The following is a 17,860-nucleotide window of genomic DNA, read 5'->3' on the forward strand; positions in this document are numbered from 1 at the left end:
GGTGGGTGGGGGGGGAACCTCTTAAAGGGCCAGAAAGAGCCCAACCAGGACCATTAAAGAGATAACAGCCAGAGTCTCTGCCTTCTCCCTAGCCCAGGGAAAGGGAGCTTGGGCAAACCAACTGTCCTATGCGTGGGGCCGATAGGAGCCGATACCTTGCTTCTCCCTGCCCCTGTGTCCCGAGATGTGGATTGCTGGGGGAGCCCTTTCCCATTCTAGGCAGCTGTGCTCCTCCCCAGAGCTGGTGACATCTGGGGCATCGAGGCAGTAGCACATAAGAAATGATGACTGTTGTCTTCCAGAGTAAAGTGAGTGCTTAGAGCCCAGTCTCTGGCTGGGGGCCACTTGGCTGTCTCTGGAAGGGTGGGGAACATGCAACAAGGGGTAGGGGGGAGGTTGGAGGCGACAGGGTGACCCCATTCTAGTTTGTCAGTGTGATTCAACAGGGATTGCTCAGGCTGCATCAGGAACCAGTGGGTAGTGGAGAGCAGAGAGGAGAGACTAGGAGAGTCAAGGACTCTAGACCTCATTCAGTCTGCCCCTTTAGGGGTTGTTCTGGACACAAGATGGCCCCGAGGGCTGATGGCTCTATGGAGTAAGGGGACCATTCACTCCCCTGGCCCTGCAGATCCAGAGTTCTGGTAGACTATCACAGACCAAATAAAAAAAATGATGGCATTTGTTAAGCGCTTACTATGTGCCAGGCACTGTACTAAGTGCTGGGGTGGATACAAGCTAATCAGGATGGACATAGTCCCTGTCCCACATGGGGGCTCACAGTCTCAATCCCCATTTTACAGATGAGGTCACTGAGGCACAGAGAAGTGAAGTGACATCCAAGGTCATACAGCAGACAAGTGGGGGAGACAGGATTAGAATCCATCACCTTCTGACTCCCAGGCCTGTGCTCTATCCATTACGCCATGCCACGTCAAAGAGCCTATACCATCTTGCCCATATTTTATTCAGAAGAACTCACCTGACCTTCCCCAAACCTGCTTCCCATCCCCTTTGACCACTAGCCTACCCCAAACCCAGATGAAGATTCATTCATTCATTCAATCGTATTTCTTGAGCACTTACTGTGTGCAGAGCACTGTACTAAGTGCTTGGAAAGTACAATTCGGCAACATATAGAGACAGTCCCTACCCAACAATGGGCTCACAGTCTAGAAGGGGGAGACAGACAGCAAAACAAAACAAGTAGACAGGTGTCAATACCATCAAAATAAATAGAATTATAGATATATACACATCATTAAGAAAATAAATAAATTGTCCCTCCTCCTGACAACTGAGAGATGAGAGGTGATGGTGGTGTTGGCAGGAGGCCCTGGAAGAATATCCATGAGTTGGGGGAGCCAGGCAGAAGCCCTAACTGCCTCTTCCATACATACCTCAGAAAAGCAGCTTGCAGCTGATGGCTGACAAAGTTCTTGCTCCTTTGGCTTATCTGAAGATTTAGAGAATCAAATGGGGAGATACAGGCCAGATCTCTTACCTGACAGTACAGAGCAGGGATCATCAGTTTCACAGGACCCTTCCACTGGCCTTGGACTTTCTACAAACATTGGGTTGGCGAGGGATAGGTCAAGAGACCAATCCCTTCTCCTGGAAGAGTCACCTGCTGGCTACAGGGAGAGCAACCTCTCTCTTCACCCACCTTAGTGTACTTTGAGGCTCAGGACTGTGGAGCCTCTGGGGATTGGCCTGTCCCAGGGGTCACTGACCCTCTCAGTCCTATTCATCCATCCTGCTCAGCTTTTGCAGTCCTTGGCAGGGGTCAAGTGTCAGAGTCCAGAGGTGGGAGTGATGTCGACCAAGGTCACCGGCCTTTCAAATGGAAATGACCCCAGGCTGCCTAACCTCATGTGCTGGCAGGGGGTGTTGGGAGCAGGAGGAAGGAGAGCCTAGGATAAAAAATAGACTTTTGTGAAGGGAGCTGTGCCTGGGCATCTTGAACAGCAGTGATATGCCCTGGAAAAAGAAGTAGGAGGTGGGTTGCGAGGCTTTCCCCCACTCTGAGTGCTGAGAGATAGGCAGATCCCTAGCCATCCTACCTTATCTTGCCTGGCTGGAGCAGCCCACCTGCTTTCCTCTCACTCAGTTCCCAACTACATTGGACTCATCACTTGCCTTACTGGTGGTAACAGAGTAACCTTCTCTCTGGCTATGTTTTTGGAGGGTGATGGAGGAGGAGGCAGAGGGGTGATGGTATGGGTGTGAAGGTTTTAAAATAAAACTTGAAGTAATGGGAGGATGGGGTGGGGCAAAGGAGGGGAGAAATATCCCCCCTGACCCTGTCTCAGTAGTGCCCAGATCAGAGCCTGCCCTTGGATATTACTTCCTGCTCCCATTCTCCCCCAAGGGGCCATTCCTGACTTCCCTCTTGACTGTAAACTTATTATGGACAGGGGATGTGTCTGCTAATTCTTTTATATTGTACTCTCCCAAGGGCTTAGTACAGTGCTCTGCACACAGTAAATGCGCAATAAATACCATTCATTCTGAACTCTGCTGATCCCAAGCCTGCTAGAGGAATCTTCACTGGGTCCTGGTGATGACGGAGTGGGTGGGGAGGGGCAGGGAGAGGGGACAGGAGGGAGTCTGCTTACTCTGGTCACAAAGCAGCTTCGAGATTTCTCCAGATCTCCTGACCAACTCAGTCCTGTCCCTACCCAGTTTCAGGGCAGTCTGGATCTCCCCCTTCCCTGCCCCCAGCTCTGAGGATTGGCCCATTGTCCTGCTCAGCTGATCCCCCTCTGCCCTCACCCCCGCCCCCTTCTCAACTCTTTGACTCCGGGCTGCTGTAAGTCTGTCCCCTTCTTGACATAGGGGATCCCGGGGGGAGCAGGCCCAGCCCGGGTGGCAGACGGAATGTAAAGTCTGACCCCCAGGGTGAAGGTCAGCTCTCTGGCCCAGGGCCCTTTTCATATTCAAATCAGGCCTCTCTCTGCTTCTGGGTCCCTTCGGACTCCCAGACAAGCTGGGAACAGCCCACAGAGCAACTGAGCTTTTGAAATAGAGACCGAGAGGGAGAGAGAGAGAGAGAGAGAGAGAGAGAGAGAGAGAGAGAAGAGAGAGAAGAGAGAGAGAGACACACACAGGGACAGAGACAGACAGAGAGAGGAAGAGGACAGTGTCAGGAAGAAGGCACAGAGACATGTGCCCAGAGACTGTGGGGACAGTGAGGCAGAGACAGAGAAACCAACAGAGTGCAAAGAGGGAGACAGAGACAGTCAGAGATTCAGAAAGAGAGACAGGGATCCAGACACCTAGAGAGCCAGGGATTGACAGAGAGCTGAAGCAGAGAAAAGGGAAAGTTGAGGAGACTCCCTTGCTGGAAAGAGAGACAGTCACTCGTGGCCTCCTCTGTTTCCACTCTAGAGAGATTCTCCGCACACATTCATTAATTACAAATATTAATAGAAATGTGGTCCCTGTGCTTTCCTGGACACTTGGATTGCCTGGAATTCAGTGGTTACTTGGACCCATCTGCCCCTTCCAGGCAGCCCAGAGAGGCTCAGGTCAAGGAGGAGGGATGGGGTCGAGGCGGGGGGGGACAGACAGACAACCTGACATGCAGGAGTCCTGATACCAGCCAAGGGCTCCATTCATTGTCCCAACTCCCAAGGAGGATGCAAACTGTTCTGAAGAGCCAGGGGCCCAATGGGCCAGGGATCCTTGCCAAAGCTGCCCAGAGAACCAGTGGCAGAGCCAAGCATCATCTAACACTCCCTTGGTATGGGCCCGATGTCCCCCTTGTCATTAGCAGGTCCCAATTCTTGTGACGACCCCTCTGCTCTGGCCGGCAAGGTGCCCAAGCTCAGTGGAAAGAGCACGGGCTTGGGAGTCAGAGGTCATGGGTTCGAATCCCGGCTCTGACTCTTGTCAGCTGTGTGACCTTGGGCAAGCCACTTAACTTCTCTGTGCCTCAGTTACCTCACCTGGAAAATGGGGATTAAGACTGTGAGCCCCACGTGGGACAACCTGATCACCTGGTATCCCCCCAGTGCTTAGAACAGTGCTTCACACATAGTAAGTGCTTAACAAATACCACCATTATTATTATTATTATTACTCCAGAAGCTCACCTAGAATCATCCCCCTGGCACTATGTTCATCTCCCCTGGGCAACTGACTGGTGGTTTGTTGGTGGTGTCTTGGCAGCTGCCTTGAAGGAGACCAGCTAACCTAAGCCTTTCTAGCCCCTCCCCACCTTCAAGTCCCTGAACTGGTACTGACCTCTGTCCTTCAGGATTGCAGTCCTGTAACTGCCAGAAGTGGCTGAGCTGTTGACTCCAAAACGCTGATCTGCATGCTGTTTGGCATATCATTTGCATGGTATTTCAGAAATGGCAAAATGCATTGATACCCCTCCCAGTCACCCAGCCCCTCCTTTAGCCCGCGATGACTAAGCTGGGACCCAGCCAGCCTTGCTCGCAACATGACTCCATCTTGCCCACGCCCCCTCTTCAGCTCCCTTTTCCCCCTTCCCTGAGCTTGTCTTCTCTGACAAGGCTGCCCAATCCTGCTGACAAGTCAGCCAAAGTGAAGGGGTGATTGCAGTAGCCCCTCGGACCCTGTGGACCGGCCTCAAGGACCGATGGGAATGAGTGACATTATTTCCCAGCAGCGTGGATCACAGGTGTCTCTATAATTGGGACGCCCAGAGAGACAGACACAGAGCTGAGCCGGGGGAGAGGGGAGGGGGCTTAAGCAGCAGTGACTCCCAGCTGTGGGGTGGTGGGGTAGAGGTGGTAACCTAACCCCGAATTACCAGGTGGCTGCAAGTCACAGGGGCTCTCAGGAGCCTCCCCTCCCCAGCTTTATTTCTGCTATTAGGAAGTGGCAGAAGCAGGAAGAGAGAACACCCCCCCACCCTCCACCCCTCTGCCCAGCCCTCCTGATGGACTGTCCAGGGACCTTTCATCTTTGCCAATGTAGGTGTGGCAGGAGGAGAGAGGGAATCAGACCATGTCTCCAGTCGTCCCCACCACACCTATATTCATAGAAGGCAAGCCCCTCGAGGAACAGGGTCTATACCTAGTTTTCACTTGTATATTCTTGCCCAGTGCTTAGTGCAGTGCTCTGCACACAGCAAGCACTCAATAAATACTACTACTACTTCTACTACTACCAGTGTCATGCGGCAGAAAGGGGTGACCAGGAAAGCCGGGCTGTGTACTGCCCAGGGACCAGGGATCCAGATTTGAGTCTGCTACCCTACAGGTCAAGTCTCCAGAAGCTTTTTCCCCTAGTGGGTGGGGCGGGGGGCAACCCCCCCCTTCCCCTTATGGACCACTCTGGACAATGTTGTGTCTGCCTCCAATCCCTTCTCCCCACATAAACTTTTAGATTGTGAACCCCATGAGGGACAGAGACCGTGTTTACTTCCCTCCTGTGTATTTTCTCCCAGCACTTAGTGCAGTGCTCTGCAAACAGTAAGCACTTAATAAATTATCTTACAACCACTACTCCCAGAGGGATGAGGGTGTCTGGCCGGTCTGGCTGGAGTGGTTTTGGGGTGTTCAGGCAAAAAGGGTCAGGGTCCTTTCCATCTCTCCTTCTGCTCTTTTCCCCAGTGGGGTTGGAGCTAGCTCCTCCCTCTGCTTGGAAACCAGGACCAGCATTTGTGCCCCTGCAGGTGGTGGGCAGAAGGGGCTGCCTAGTCCTGAATCTTGCCCCCACCTCCCCTCCCCTCCCACTTATTTATTATTCTATTTATTTTATTAATGATGTGTGCATATCTATAATTCTATTCATCTATTTTGGTGCTATTGATGTCTATCTACTTGTTTTGTTTTATTGTCTGTCTCCCCCTTCTAGACTGTGAGCCCGTTGTTGGGCAGGGATTATCTCTATCTGTTGCTGAATTGCACTTTCAGTACAGTGCTCTGCACACAGTAAGCACTCAATAAATGCGATTGAATGAATGAACTGCATTTCCAAGTTGAAATTTTCTGTTCTCTAGGCTGTGAGCCCGTTGTTGGGTAGGGACTGTCTCTATCTGTTGCCAAATTGTACTTTCCAAGCGCTTAGTACTGTGGTCTGCACACAGTAAACGCTCAATAAATAAAATTGAATGAATGAATGAATGTTCTTTGTCCTTTTATGAAGCAGTGTGGCTCAGTGGAAAGAGCACGGGCTTTGGAATCGGAGGTCATGGGCTCAAATCCCGGCTCCGCCACTTGTCAGCTATGTGACTCTGGGCAAGTCACTTAACTTCTCTGGGCCTCAGTTCCCTCATCTGTAAAATGGGGATTAAGACTGTGAGCCCCCCCGGGACAACCTGATCACCTTGTAACCTCCCCAGCACTTAGAATAGTGCTTTGTACATAGTAAGCACTTAATAAATGCCAGCATTATTATTTAGTGGGGAGTTTTTATTTTGTTAATATGTTTGGTTTTGTTCTCTGTCTCCCCCTTCTAGACTGTGAGCCCACTGTTGGGTGGGGACCATCTCTATGTGTTGCCGACTTGTACTTCCCAAGCGCTTAGTACAGTGCTCTGCACACAGTAAGCACTCAATAAATATGATTGATTGATTGATTGATTGATTGGGGGAGGACCCAGGGGAGAGGGAGAGGGACAGGACTGGCCTGGGAGCTCTGAGGCCAGACTGGTGGGATCCTGGGGGAGGTATTTTTAGAGTCTGGCTCTGACCCCAGGAGTGGTAGGGCAGGGTGGGGCAGGGGGAGTCTGCTTTTCCCGGGAACAGAGGTCGGGGTGCTGACAGGGCCCACAAGGTCAGGGGATGGCAAGAGGCCCTGGTCGGGTGAAGGAGTTGAGAGATTGAAGGGAAGGTGAGCAGGAACAAAGTTCTCCTCCCTTTGCCTGGGCTGATCCGGTGGGAGGAAGTGGGGGTGTGGGGGAGGGGGCAGCAATGGGGTCTCTCTGCCCGGTTAGGAGTACAGCTGGGAGCTGGCATGGAAGTCCTTGATCTCTGGACTCCCCTCCCACCCACTGTGGCTGCAGCTCTAGCCTCTGACCCAGAGGACAGGAAGACACAGTCGGACTCCCACTCTGAGTGTGAAAATAACGTCGACCAGGAAGGGGCAGGAAACGCTGGGTGGGGAATGGCCCTCCCTCCCCAACCCGACCTTGGCTGCTACCCAACCCAACCTCCCCATCCACTGACAACCCCTGGCCCTGACCCTTCCCTCCCCACTCCTCCCCACCAACCAGCAGCTCTGCACTGACATACTGCGTGACCTTTAGGTATCTCTCTTTTTTCTCTGTTTTCACAACTTAAAATGGCCTTCCAGCTGCCTCCTGGCTGGGAATGGACAAAAGGGAGATTCTAGGATTTTAGGACACTCTAGGATTCTAGCTGGGGAAATAATAATAACAATAATGATAACAATAACATATTATTATTTTTGTATTTCATTTGATTCATTCCATCGTATTTATTGAGCATCTATTGCGTGCAGAGCACTGTACTAAGCACCTACCTCAACCCAGCACGAGCACTTCACTCCTCTGGTGCTAACTTTCTCACTGTGCCTTGTTCTCGCCTGTCTCGCCTCCGACCCCTGGCCCAAGTCCTACCTCTGGCCTGGAATGCTTTCCCTTCTCAAATTCACCAATTATTCTCCCTCCCTTCAAGGCTTTACTGAAGGCACATCTCCTCCAAGAGACCTTCCCAGACTAAGCTCCCTTTTCCTCATCTCCCATTCCCTTCCGCATCACCCTGACTTGCTCCTTATGCTCTTCCCCCCCTCCGCCCCACAGCACTTATGTTTATATCTGCAGTTTTATTTATTTATATTGATGTCTGTTTTCTTTTATTGATGTCTGTCTCCCTGCTCTAGACTGTAGGCTTTTGTGGGCAGGGATTGTCTCTCTTTATTGCTGTATTGTACTTTCCCAAGTGCTTAGTACAGTGCTCTGCACACAGTATATACTCAATAAATGTGACTGAATGAATGAATAAATGAATACAACAATAAACAGACAAATTCCCTGCCCATTTAAGTGCTTACTATGTGTCAAGCACTGTTTTAAACACTGGGGTAGATACAAGATAATCAGGTCAAACTCAATCCCTGTCCCACATGGGGCTCACAGTCTAAGCAGGAGGGAGAAGAGGCAATTGAATCCCCATTTTACAGATGAGGAAACTGAGACCCAGAGAAGAAGTGACTTGCCCAAGTTCACACAGGGTGCAACTGGGACAGCTGGAATTAGAACCCAGGTCTAATTCCTCTGATTCCCACGCCCATGCTCTTTCTACTAAGCCACACTGCTCTTGTAATAATCATAATAATGATAGAGAAGCAGCGTGGCTTAGTGGATAGAGCACGGGCCTGGGAGTCAGATGGTCCTGGATTCTAATCCTGGCTCCACCACTTATCTGCTGTATGATCTTGGGCAAGTCATTTAACTTCTCTGAGCCTCAATTAACTCATCTGTAAAATGGGGATTAAGAGTGTGAGCCCCATGTGGGATAGGGACCGGGTCCAACCTGTTTAACTTGTACCTACCCCAGCAATTAGAACAGTGTTTGGCACATAGTAAGCACTTAACAAATACTGTAATTAATGGTAATAATATGATATTTGTTAAGTGTTCACTATGAGCCAAGCACCACACTAAGCACTGGGGTAGATAAAAGATGATCAGGTCAGACACAGTCCCTGTCCCACATGGGATAGAAGGTGTGCTCTCCTCCTGCTCTGCCAGGTGGCCTGGCTCTGGCTGCTTCTACTCTTGACTCCTCCTTTCAAAGGGGTTGGGCGGCCTCTGGATTGCTGCCCCTCAGGACTTAATAACAATAATTGTGAAATTTGTTGAGTGCTTAGTATGTGCCAAGCACTGTAGTAGATTCACACGGGGCTCACCATCTAACGGGGAGGGAGAAAAGATACTGAATCCTCACTTGACAGATGAGAAATCTGAATCACAGAGAAGAGAAGTGACTTGAGCAAGGTCACAAGGCAGGCAAATGACTGAGCCAGGATTAGAATCCCATGCTCTTTCCACTAGGTCACACTACCTCTTAGCAGTTTTCCCCAGTTTGTGTGGGCCGGTGGGGGTGGGCTGGTAGGAAGTGGGGAGAGAGGGATTCAGAAAGTCTGCTAGGGGATGGGGAAGAGAGGTTTGGAGGGCAGGGTGATTAACATCGGGGCCATCCCCCTCCCCGGACCCATTCCTGCAGAACTGAATTCCTTGGGCTGCTCCTCTGGATTCAAGGCAGCAAGGGGGAAAATGAGAACGGCTAGCGGCCTGGGTTCTCACAGGACCCAGCCTGGCAGATGGTCCTGGGACGCGGGGAGTGGGATGGCCCTTTTGTTGGGAGAGCTTCACCTCCTCCCGCCCAGGCCTAAGGTTGGCGTTTCAGCCCCGGCAAGGTCAAATGTTAACCCAGCCCCACAGGATGAAGAGGGCAAAGGTCGCTGCTCCGCAATGAGAGGGGGTGGAGGAAGGGAGCAGCCCTGGGGTTAATGGTTAGGAGGAAAGGAAGCCAGAGAGGGAGGGGAGGGGAGAGGAGGAGAGGGGAGAGGCTACCACATTCCCTCACACTCCAACAGACCCCCTTGTCCTATTTCTCAACTTCAGAGAGGGAAATGGAAACGGGGGATTGGAGGATTTCTGGTGTGTGGTGGGCTTTAGGGTGGAGGGAAAGAGCCTTATTCTTCCTTAGTCTGAAAAATGAGCAGGGTTTTGTCCCTGACGTGGCTGAATTCCTGGGCTTTGCCCCAGACACCCACACCCACCCCAGCTCAGAATGGCTTGATGTGGGGGCCGGGTTGCGGGGCCCTGAAAATTTTCTTTCACATCAGGGGCCAATTCCTGCTGTTCTCTGGCACCCTGGAACCAGGGTGGCCCAAGCCTGGTCCAGGAAGGCGAAGACTCCTGGCTGGGTCCCCCCAGCAAACTCCAGGACTGGGGACGGACTGTGCTGTGTTCAGCCTTGCGTGGAGCCGAGAGGGGGGCTGGATGACGTGGGGCCCCTGCCCCCGGCCGCAGTATTGATCACGGGATTGAGCACGCACCCGTGACAGCCCTCATTCTCTAGCTTCACTGAGGCTGAAACCTAAATCCTCGGCTCCCAGCTCCTGGCTCCCCTGGACACAGGAGGCCATGCTGGGTTGGGGGCGGGTGGGAGTGTGGAGAAGGGAAGTTTGGGGGAGGGGGTGGGAATTTTAGGGGAAGAGAGGCCCAACCGAAAGAACAGGGAAGCTTCTGGGACTGGTCTCCCCTTCAGAACCCCTGCTGGCCAAGCTTTGCCCCTGGGTCGGTGGGCGTCTGGGGAAAAGAGCAAATGAGAAAATACTCCTTTAGGTGATCAAGGGTTGGGGCTAGGGAAATCCCAGGTAGGGGGGCTGGTCCCAGAGGGGTTGTAGGTGGAGAAAGGGCAGAAGAAGAGAAGAGAGGAACCCCACCCACCTTTCCCATCACCAATTTTCCAGATGAAGGAAGCTTGGATTATTTTTCTGCCTTGTGTCCAACTCTGATCCATGTATTTCTTTTTCAGTGCTTAGTACAGCACTTTGCACATAGTGAGCACTTAATAATTATTACTACTACTTCTACTACTAATACTATTACTTAGAACAGTGCTTGGCACATAGTAAGCTCTTAACAAATGCCATCATCATCATCATGATGACAACAGTGATGACTAATACTACTACTGTAAGCACTTAGTCAATTCTATTACTATTCCTTTCAGGATTGGGGGTCCATGCCATCTGCTGAGGATGGAGGGGTAGCCCTGGAGCAGACCAGATCTCCCGAAGGAGCCTGGGGAGAAAAGGCCGACAGTTGAGAGTCAAAAAGCATGAGTTCCATCCTCAATGTTCTGGTTCTGGTCCTGTACCTCTCCAGGTTTCAGTTTCCCCATGAAAAGATTCTTGTCCGGCCTGGGGAAACTGCGGGTTGGATTTTGTCTGAGAGGGTCTCTCCCAGTTCTGTCCAGCCCAATATTCCTTCAAGACCACAGCTCCCCACCAACCAAACACTCCATTGGTCAATCGAAGGTATTGACTAAGCACAGTAGTCTGTACTAAGCACATGGGAGAGTAATAATAATAATAATAATAATGGCATTTTTTAAGTGCTTACTATGTGCAAAGCACTGTTCTAAGCGCTGGGGAGGATACAAGGTGATCAGGTTGTCCCACATGGGGCTGTCTCAATCCCCATTTTACAGATGAGGGAACTGAGGCTCAGAGAAGTGAAGTGACTTGCCCAAAGTCACACAGCTGACAAGTGGTGGAGCCAGGATTTGAACCCAAGACCTCTGACTCCCAAGCCGGTGATCTTTCCACTGAGCCATGCTGCTTCTCCAAGGGAAGTCAAATGACTTGCCCAAGATCACACAGAAGCAAGTGGCAAAACTGGGATTAGTATCTAGGTCTCCTGACTTCAAGCACATGCTCTTTCTACTATGCCACACCTAATACAATACAATAGAGTTGGGAGACAAGATCCATGCCCTCAAGGAGCTAACAGTCTAGTAGGAGAGCTAGGCATTAAAATAAACACAGATGGAGGAAGAAGCAGAGTATAAGGATATGGTCATAAGTGCTGTGGGGATGGGGGTTGGGTGAGCAACAAAGTGCTAAAAGGGTACAGACCCAAGTACACAGGAGATACAGAAGGGAGGAAGAAGAGGGTAGGGAAAAGAGAGATTAGTCAGGGAAAGCTTCTCGGGAGAGATATGATTTTATTTGGGCTTTGCAGATGGGGAAAGTGGTGGTTTCTAGGATATTCATTCATTCATTCGATTGTATTTATTGAGCTTACTGTATGCAAAGCACTGTTCTAAGCGCTTGGGAGAATACACTATAACAAGAGACACATTCCTGCCCACAGTGAGCTCACAGTTTAGAGGGGGAGACAGACATGATATGAAGGCGGAGGGAGTTCCACACAGAAGGGACAATGTGAGCAAAGGGTCGAAGGTGAGAGAGATGAGAATGAGGTACAGTGAGTAGGATAGTGTTAGAATAGCAAAGTGTGTAGTCTGGGTTGCAGTGGGAGGGGAATGAGGATAAGGAGGTGGGGGAGAGACGATTTAGCTCCTTGAAGCCAATGGTGAGGAGTTTTAGTTTGATGAGGAAATGGTTGGGCATATTTTGAGGAGCGGGGAGCCACATGCAGAACAATGTTTTAGAAAAATTCTCTTCCACCACTTCTGGGAGAGCTGGCATCAAACTCAACCATGTCAGTTCCTTGTAGGTGGATGGACTGACTCACAAAATGGGAAGGAGAGGTGGTTATAGTACTCTACAGACCTGTAGGCTATAAGCTCATTGTAGGCAGGGAATGTATCTACCAACTCCGTTGTACTGTACTCTCCCAAGCATTTAGTATAGTGCTGTGCACACAGTAAGCGTCAATAAAAACCACTGATTGATTGGGAGCTGTGGGGGAGGGAGGAGTTCTTGTCCTGCCCTCCCAAACTACAACTTGTGTAGCCACTCAAAAGACACACTGTCCATCTGACTCTGAGGGTGCAGGGGCCACGGGAAACTTGAGTAACCTCTTGGGGTAGTTGCTCGGGCAACAGCCAGCACCTCTCTCCTCCTTACATGCCCCTACTCCCTACCTATCAATCAATCAATCAATGGCATTTATTGAGCATCGACTGCATGCAGAGCACTGCACTAAGCACTTAGGAGAGTCCAATGCAACAGAGTTGGTAGGTGTGTTTCCTGCCCACAATGAGCTTACAGTCTAGGGGATCTGCGGGAGGCTCCAAATTCAGAGGGCCATGTAGGAGGAGTAATAAAGTAGGAGGAACTCGGCATACACCAAGTGGAGGCCAACCAATAGTCTTTCTGAGTTGCAACAGAGTCTGGGATGGGAACTGGAGGGAGGAGGAAAGCTAGGTGGGTGGTGGTGGTGGTGGTGGGGTTCTTTGTCTCCCTGCCCCCCTAAACCTTCTCCCTGGGGCCGGCCTTTTCTCTTTGTTCTGTTCTGGCTTTTGGTTAAGGAATGTTGTGCCCCTGACTGGGCTGCCCCCGATCCTCTTCCTTTTGAAAGAAAACACCACCACCACCCCCGCCTGTGCCTCATCCCCTGACCTCCCTCTCCCATCCAGGGTTCTCGACAGGGCCATAGGGGTGGGGGTGGGGGGGTGGGGAGGGGAGGACGGTGAGCTCTTTTATGTTGCAGGCCATCAGGGTTAGCCAAGCAGTACCGGGCAGTCCAGTCCCTGCCGGAGATCAAACGGCATCACCAACTGGACACTATGTCAAAATAAACACATCCTCCCAGAGGGGGCTGAGGCAGGGAAGGGGCCAGAGTAGGGAGAGGAAGCCTCTTCCAGCTTTCTCCCTTCTTTCTGGGGTGTGGATTTCAGAGGCGGTGGGGGTGGGGGGCAAGAAGAGGCAGATCCTCTGGGAGAGGATTCTTAAGCAGGCTTGGCTCCTTGGCTTCCGGACTCTGTGCAGCAGTTTCTCTTCCCTCTGACACTGTTCCCCTCAAACTTGCCTAACTGGAAGTCTCCCTTGTGGAAGTTCTGAGTGCCCCATCACTGTTATTTCCCCTGGGCCTTATGTCCACTGAATCCCCCCACTAGACTGTGAGCCCCTCCAAGGCCAGGGAAGGGCTGGTTATTTCCTTCCTCTGTTCCCCAAGATCCTGGTGGGGTGTCCTGTGCCCAGCATGTGCTCAATCATTCTGAATACCAAATTCTGGAGCTGGAAGCAAGTCCCCTGCCCACCAGGCCCCCCACCCCACCCCCCCAGCCACAGACCATCCTGTCCATTCCCCTGCCTCCGGGTTAGCCAGTCCTTAAATCTACCCAGACTGTCTCACCTCCTGATTTCTAGAGAAGGAGATTTCACAACCTTGCCAGGTCGGGTCACTCACTGTGGTGTTAGGAAGTTTTCTCTTTTGTCTCATGGCAGGGCTCACTCAATCTTAGGGCTGGACTGTGGGGGAGCTGAGCTCTGGGGTGGCAGCTTTTGTTTTGTCTTTTGAGATGAAGGAGCTCTAGCTGCCAGCTTCAGGGGGCCTGGTTCAAGTGGAGCAGACTTGGGCTCCTGAAGCCTGCTTCAGCGCCACCCTGCCATGATCAGAAGGGATCTTGAATGCAGGCAGCAGCTTTAGATAAAGCGAGCAAGCAGACTGCATGTGTCCAGGGTTGCATTCCACCGGGCGGAAGGCTCTGGTTACAGGCTGAGAGTGTTTTTGAACTCCATCCCCACCTGGCCCACAGGCACCCGGAAGGGGGTGGGTCTGCTACTGTGTGGATGGTTGGAGTGGCACCTGGATACATGGGCACTAGGGAAACAGTACCCTGCCCTCAAACTTTGCCAAGGAAATGCGGTTCCAAACTGTCAGGGTGACCCTGACACTTTTTTCATGCTGGGCTCAGAGGCCAAACCCTCTGCCTGGCCTGTTCTATTGTCCTGTTGTCCTGTCTGAATGGCTCTGCCATTCCAATCTCTCAAGTTCTGCTCTGCCTCCCTCCCTGGCTGTGCCCACGCCCTTCCAACCTGCCCTGTGTCACCTTCTGCCCTTCCAGATCTGGGACTCCCACGCTTCTAGGGGCACACCCTTCAGCCTTGACCTCCCTCTTTCCCTCCCTCCCTCACCTATTGCCCGCCCTAGCCACCAGGGTGCTGTTGAAGAGGGCATAACAGCCACTGGGTGGGAGAGGGGAGGAGCTGAGGCCCGGCCAACTCATTTTTGCTGTGGCCCAAGCTGGCATGCAGGGGTGAAAGGCCAGGACATTAAACCCCGAGGATCCTCTTCCCAGGCCTGGAGCCCCATTTGAAGTTCGCTGGGGTGGTTAATTATTAACGTTAACAAGTGAGCCGTGCAGAGGCACAATGGAGCGGGCTGCCACCCTTCCGATCACTTCACTAGGATTGGATTGTTAATACTGAGACTCCATTAACTAAAATTAAAATGGAGTTAGAAGACTCATTAACCACCTACCCAACCCTCTCCTACCCCTACAGCTGGACCTCTCTCTCTCTCTAAGCCTCCAGATAAATTTTCTCCTTTCCGTCTCATAGTTTACATCTAGCGGTATGGCTAAAGTTGCTGGGGTGTCGGGGGGGAGCACCTGCATCTGACAGTGAAATCCAAATCAGAGAAAAGCCAATCCCTTCAGATATGTCTAGAAGTCCCCCTTCTAGACTGTGACCCCCCTTCTAGACTGTGAGCCCACTGTTGGGTAGGGACTGTCTCTATATGTTGCCAACTTGTACTTCCCAAGCGCTTAATACAGTGCTCTGCACACAGTAAGCGCTCAATAAATACGATTGATTGATTGATTGATATGGGCTGTTGGACAGATTTGATATGCGACTGGATGAACTGGTGGACCAAGTCAGAGGTCACAGCCTAGTTGGCCAGGCTGTCTGGGTGTTGAGGCCTCCCAAATTCTCCTCCTTTAGGCATATTTGAGCCCATTTTTTGTATCAATCTGAGAAGGGCAGTACCCGGGGCAACTCTAGCCGGCAGGGAGAGAGGAAGCAGGCCACCCCATGAGCTCTAAAGGCAGAGGGGAGGTTTCCAAATGAAAGGACTTCACAAAGTTCTGCTTGGGCTTGGGTGACAGCCCACGATGGGGGTGGGGGGGTGGGGGTGGGGGCGCAGATTTCCAAGACCTTGGAGAAGAGCCCTTTTTTGGAGAACAGGGTGATCAGAAATGTAAATAGTTGTGTTTTCCCCCCTACCCAGGCTCATGGTCCTCAGGGGCAAGGCAGTATTGGAGAACTTGGTGCCCCTTCCCTGGGCAGCTGTGTGTGTGTGTTGGGGGGGGGGGGGGCGGGGGCAGAGAGAGATGTATGGGGAGCTCTGGGCTCACCAGACAGGATTAGCAATGTCTCGCCCGGAGGTTTCCAAAAATCACACACACCCAACACAGCCCGTTCCTACGAGAACCCGGATCCAGGAACAGGGAGACCCATCAGAGAGGAGACGTCCAGTCAGGGAAAAGGTGATCAATTTCTCCCCCATTTCTAGGTTCTCCCTGCAGTTAGCTGGTGTTGGGGAAGAGGGACAGAGCTGATTTTGGGGTGATATCACGGTTTGGAAGGATGCAGAGGAATTTGGGGCAATTCCAAAATAGTTCAGATAGGAGAGTTTCAACTCAGTTCGCCTGCGTGCCTCCCTCACCCCCACCCCCACCCCTGAAACAGGACTGCGTGCACATTTGAAATCCGTTTGCTTTAGCAGCAGATCTTACTCGGAAAGGCATTTGTTTGCTCCACTCCAAACGTTTTCTGTTTTTTGAAAAGAAAAAAAGTAAGAAAAAAGGGGAGCGGGGCAAATGGGAAGGATAGGTTTGGGAGAGAGGAGGGGGAGAGGAGGCGGGATCTGCTAATGGATCCCAGAGCTTCTGTTTCATAGGACACCCTGACCCCAGTCCCCGGTGGCCGTGGGGCCTCCTCGGAAGGCCGGAGATTTGGGCCTAGGGGCGGGAAACCGGTTGGCCGTGGCTCCCCCCCCCCCTCACCTCCCGGGTTCAAACCCAGTTACTTTCCCCAGGCCCCCTGGTATGTGTAGCTAAAATGAAATGTCACGCTCGCCCTAGCCCGAGGTTTTGCTTCACTACTAAGGCTAAGGGGTGTGTGTGTGTGAGGGGGAGGGGGAGATGGTGGGGAGGGGCAGATGCGCACGTTTTGCTGACGGCAGTGCCTTTATTATTATTTAAAATGACACAAATAAAACACAATGACTTGCATGGGGTAAGGGGTGTTTGCGTGTGTGTATGTGTGTGTCGGGGGGAGGGGGGGTTCAGGCCGGCATCTCCTCCAGGGTACAGAGCCAGCTCTGTCCCGGCTTCACCTCCCCCATCTCCATTCGTTCTGGTATGAACGCTGCCAGGAGGATGCTGGGGGCCCGGGGGAAGTGACTTTCTGGGAAGAAGGAAAAAAAAAGGCAAAGAAACTGGGAAGGATACCTTGGGGTTAGGCAGCACCCCCCCACCCCCTAGACTATTGCAACCCGGTGCTGGAGATGTCTTTCCATCTCAAGCACCATCTTCGCGAGCCAACCCGGTCCCGTTTAAAGCTTTACACGGCCGGTAAGGGCGGGGGTGGTGGTGGGGTGTGGGGGTGTGAGTGTGTGTGTGTGGGGGGGTGTGTGGTGGGGGAGGTGCCGTGCCCCTTTCCTCACGATTCACCCACCATGTGACTTTTTCGTCCCCACCCCTTCTCCCAGTTCGGGAGACAGCAGAGGCAGATGCTCAGCGGGTGCCCAGGTGGCAGCAGCAGCCCAAGGGGCAGTGGAGCGCTGGGGGAATGGGGAGCCTAGGAAGGTCGGGGAAGCGGGGTTGGGGGTGGGGGGGGGGGAAGCAACAACGCTTTGGGGCTGCAAAGCAGCAGCAAAGGGGTTAAGGTTTTCCGCGGCTCGCGCCCTGGGGGGAGGGTCAGGCCTGAGCAGGCACATTCCTCCCTCCCTCCTCCCTCTTCTCCCCCCTCCCCTCTCCTTCCCCTCCCCTCGCCACCGTGCCCGGGCCCAGCGCGCGCTCTCTGACACCCATGTCCTTATAAGGGCAGCCGTCGCCGGGGCAACCGCTCCCCCCCCCATTCCTCTCCCTCCCTCCCTCCCGAATGGAACGTTGTGTGTCAAACCGGCCGCAGCGCAAGAGCCAGGAGCAGCCGGGGCTGCAGCAGGAGCAGCATCAAGAGGAGCTACAGAGCCCGCAGCGTGCAAACCGACACGGCCAGCGGGGGCAGCAAGGGGCGGCCCTGACCCCGCAGCAGCAGCAGTAACAGCGGCCCTGTTTCTCATCCACCCCCACCCCTCCCAAGCCTTTGAGCGCGCTGCAGAGGGCGGGGGCAGAGCCAGGGTGGGGGCTGGACCCAGGCAGCCGGCCCCCAGCTCCGGTCTCTCTCTCTCTCTCTCTCTCTGCTGCCCCTCCCTTACAGTGCAAGGAGGA

Source organism: Tachyglossus aculeatus, chromosome X1, assembly GCF_015852505.1.
Source record: "Tachyglossus aculeatus isolate mTacAcu1 chromosome X1, mTacAcu1.pri, whole genome shotgun sequence".
In the NCBI taxonomy this organism is placed as follows: Eukaryota; Metazoa; Chordata; class Mammalia; order Monotremata; family Tachyglossidae; genus Tachyglossus; species Tachyglossus aculeatus.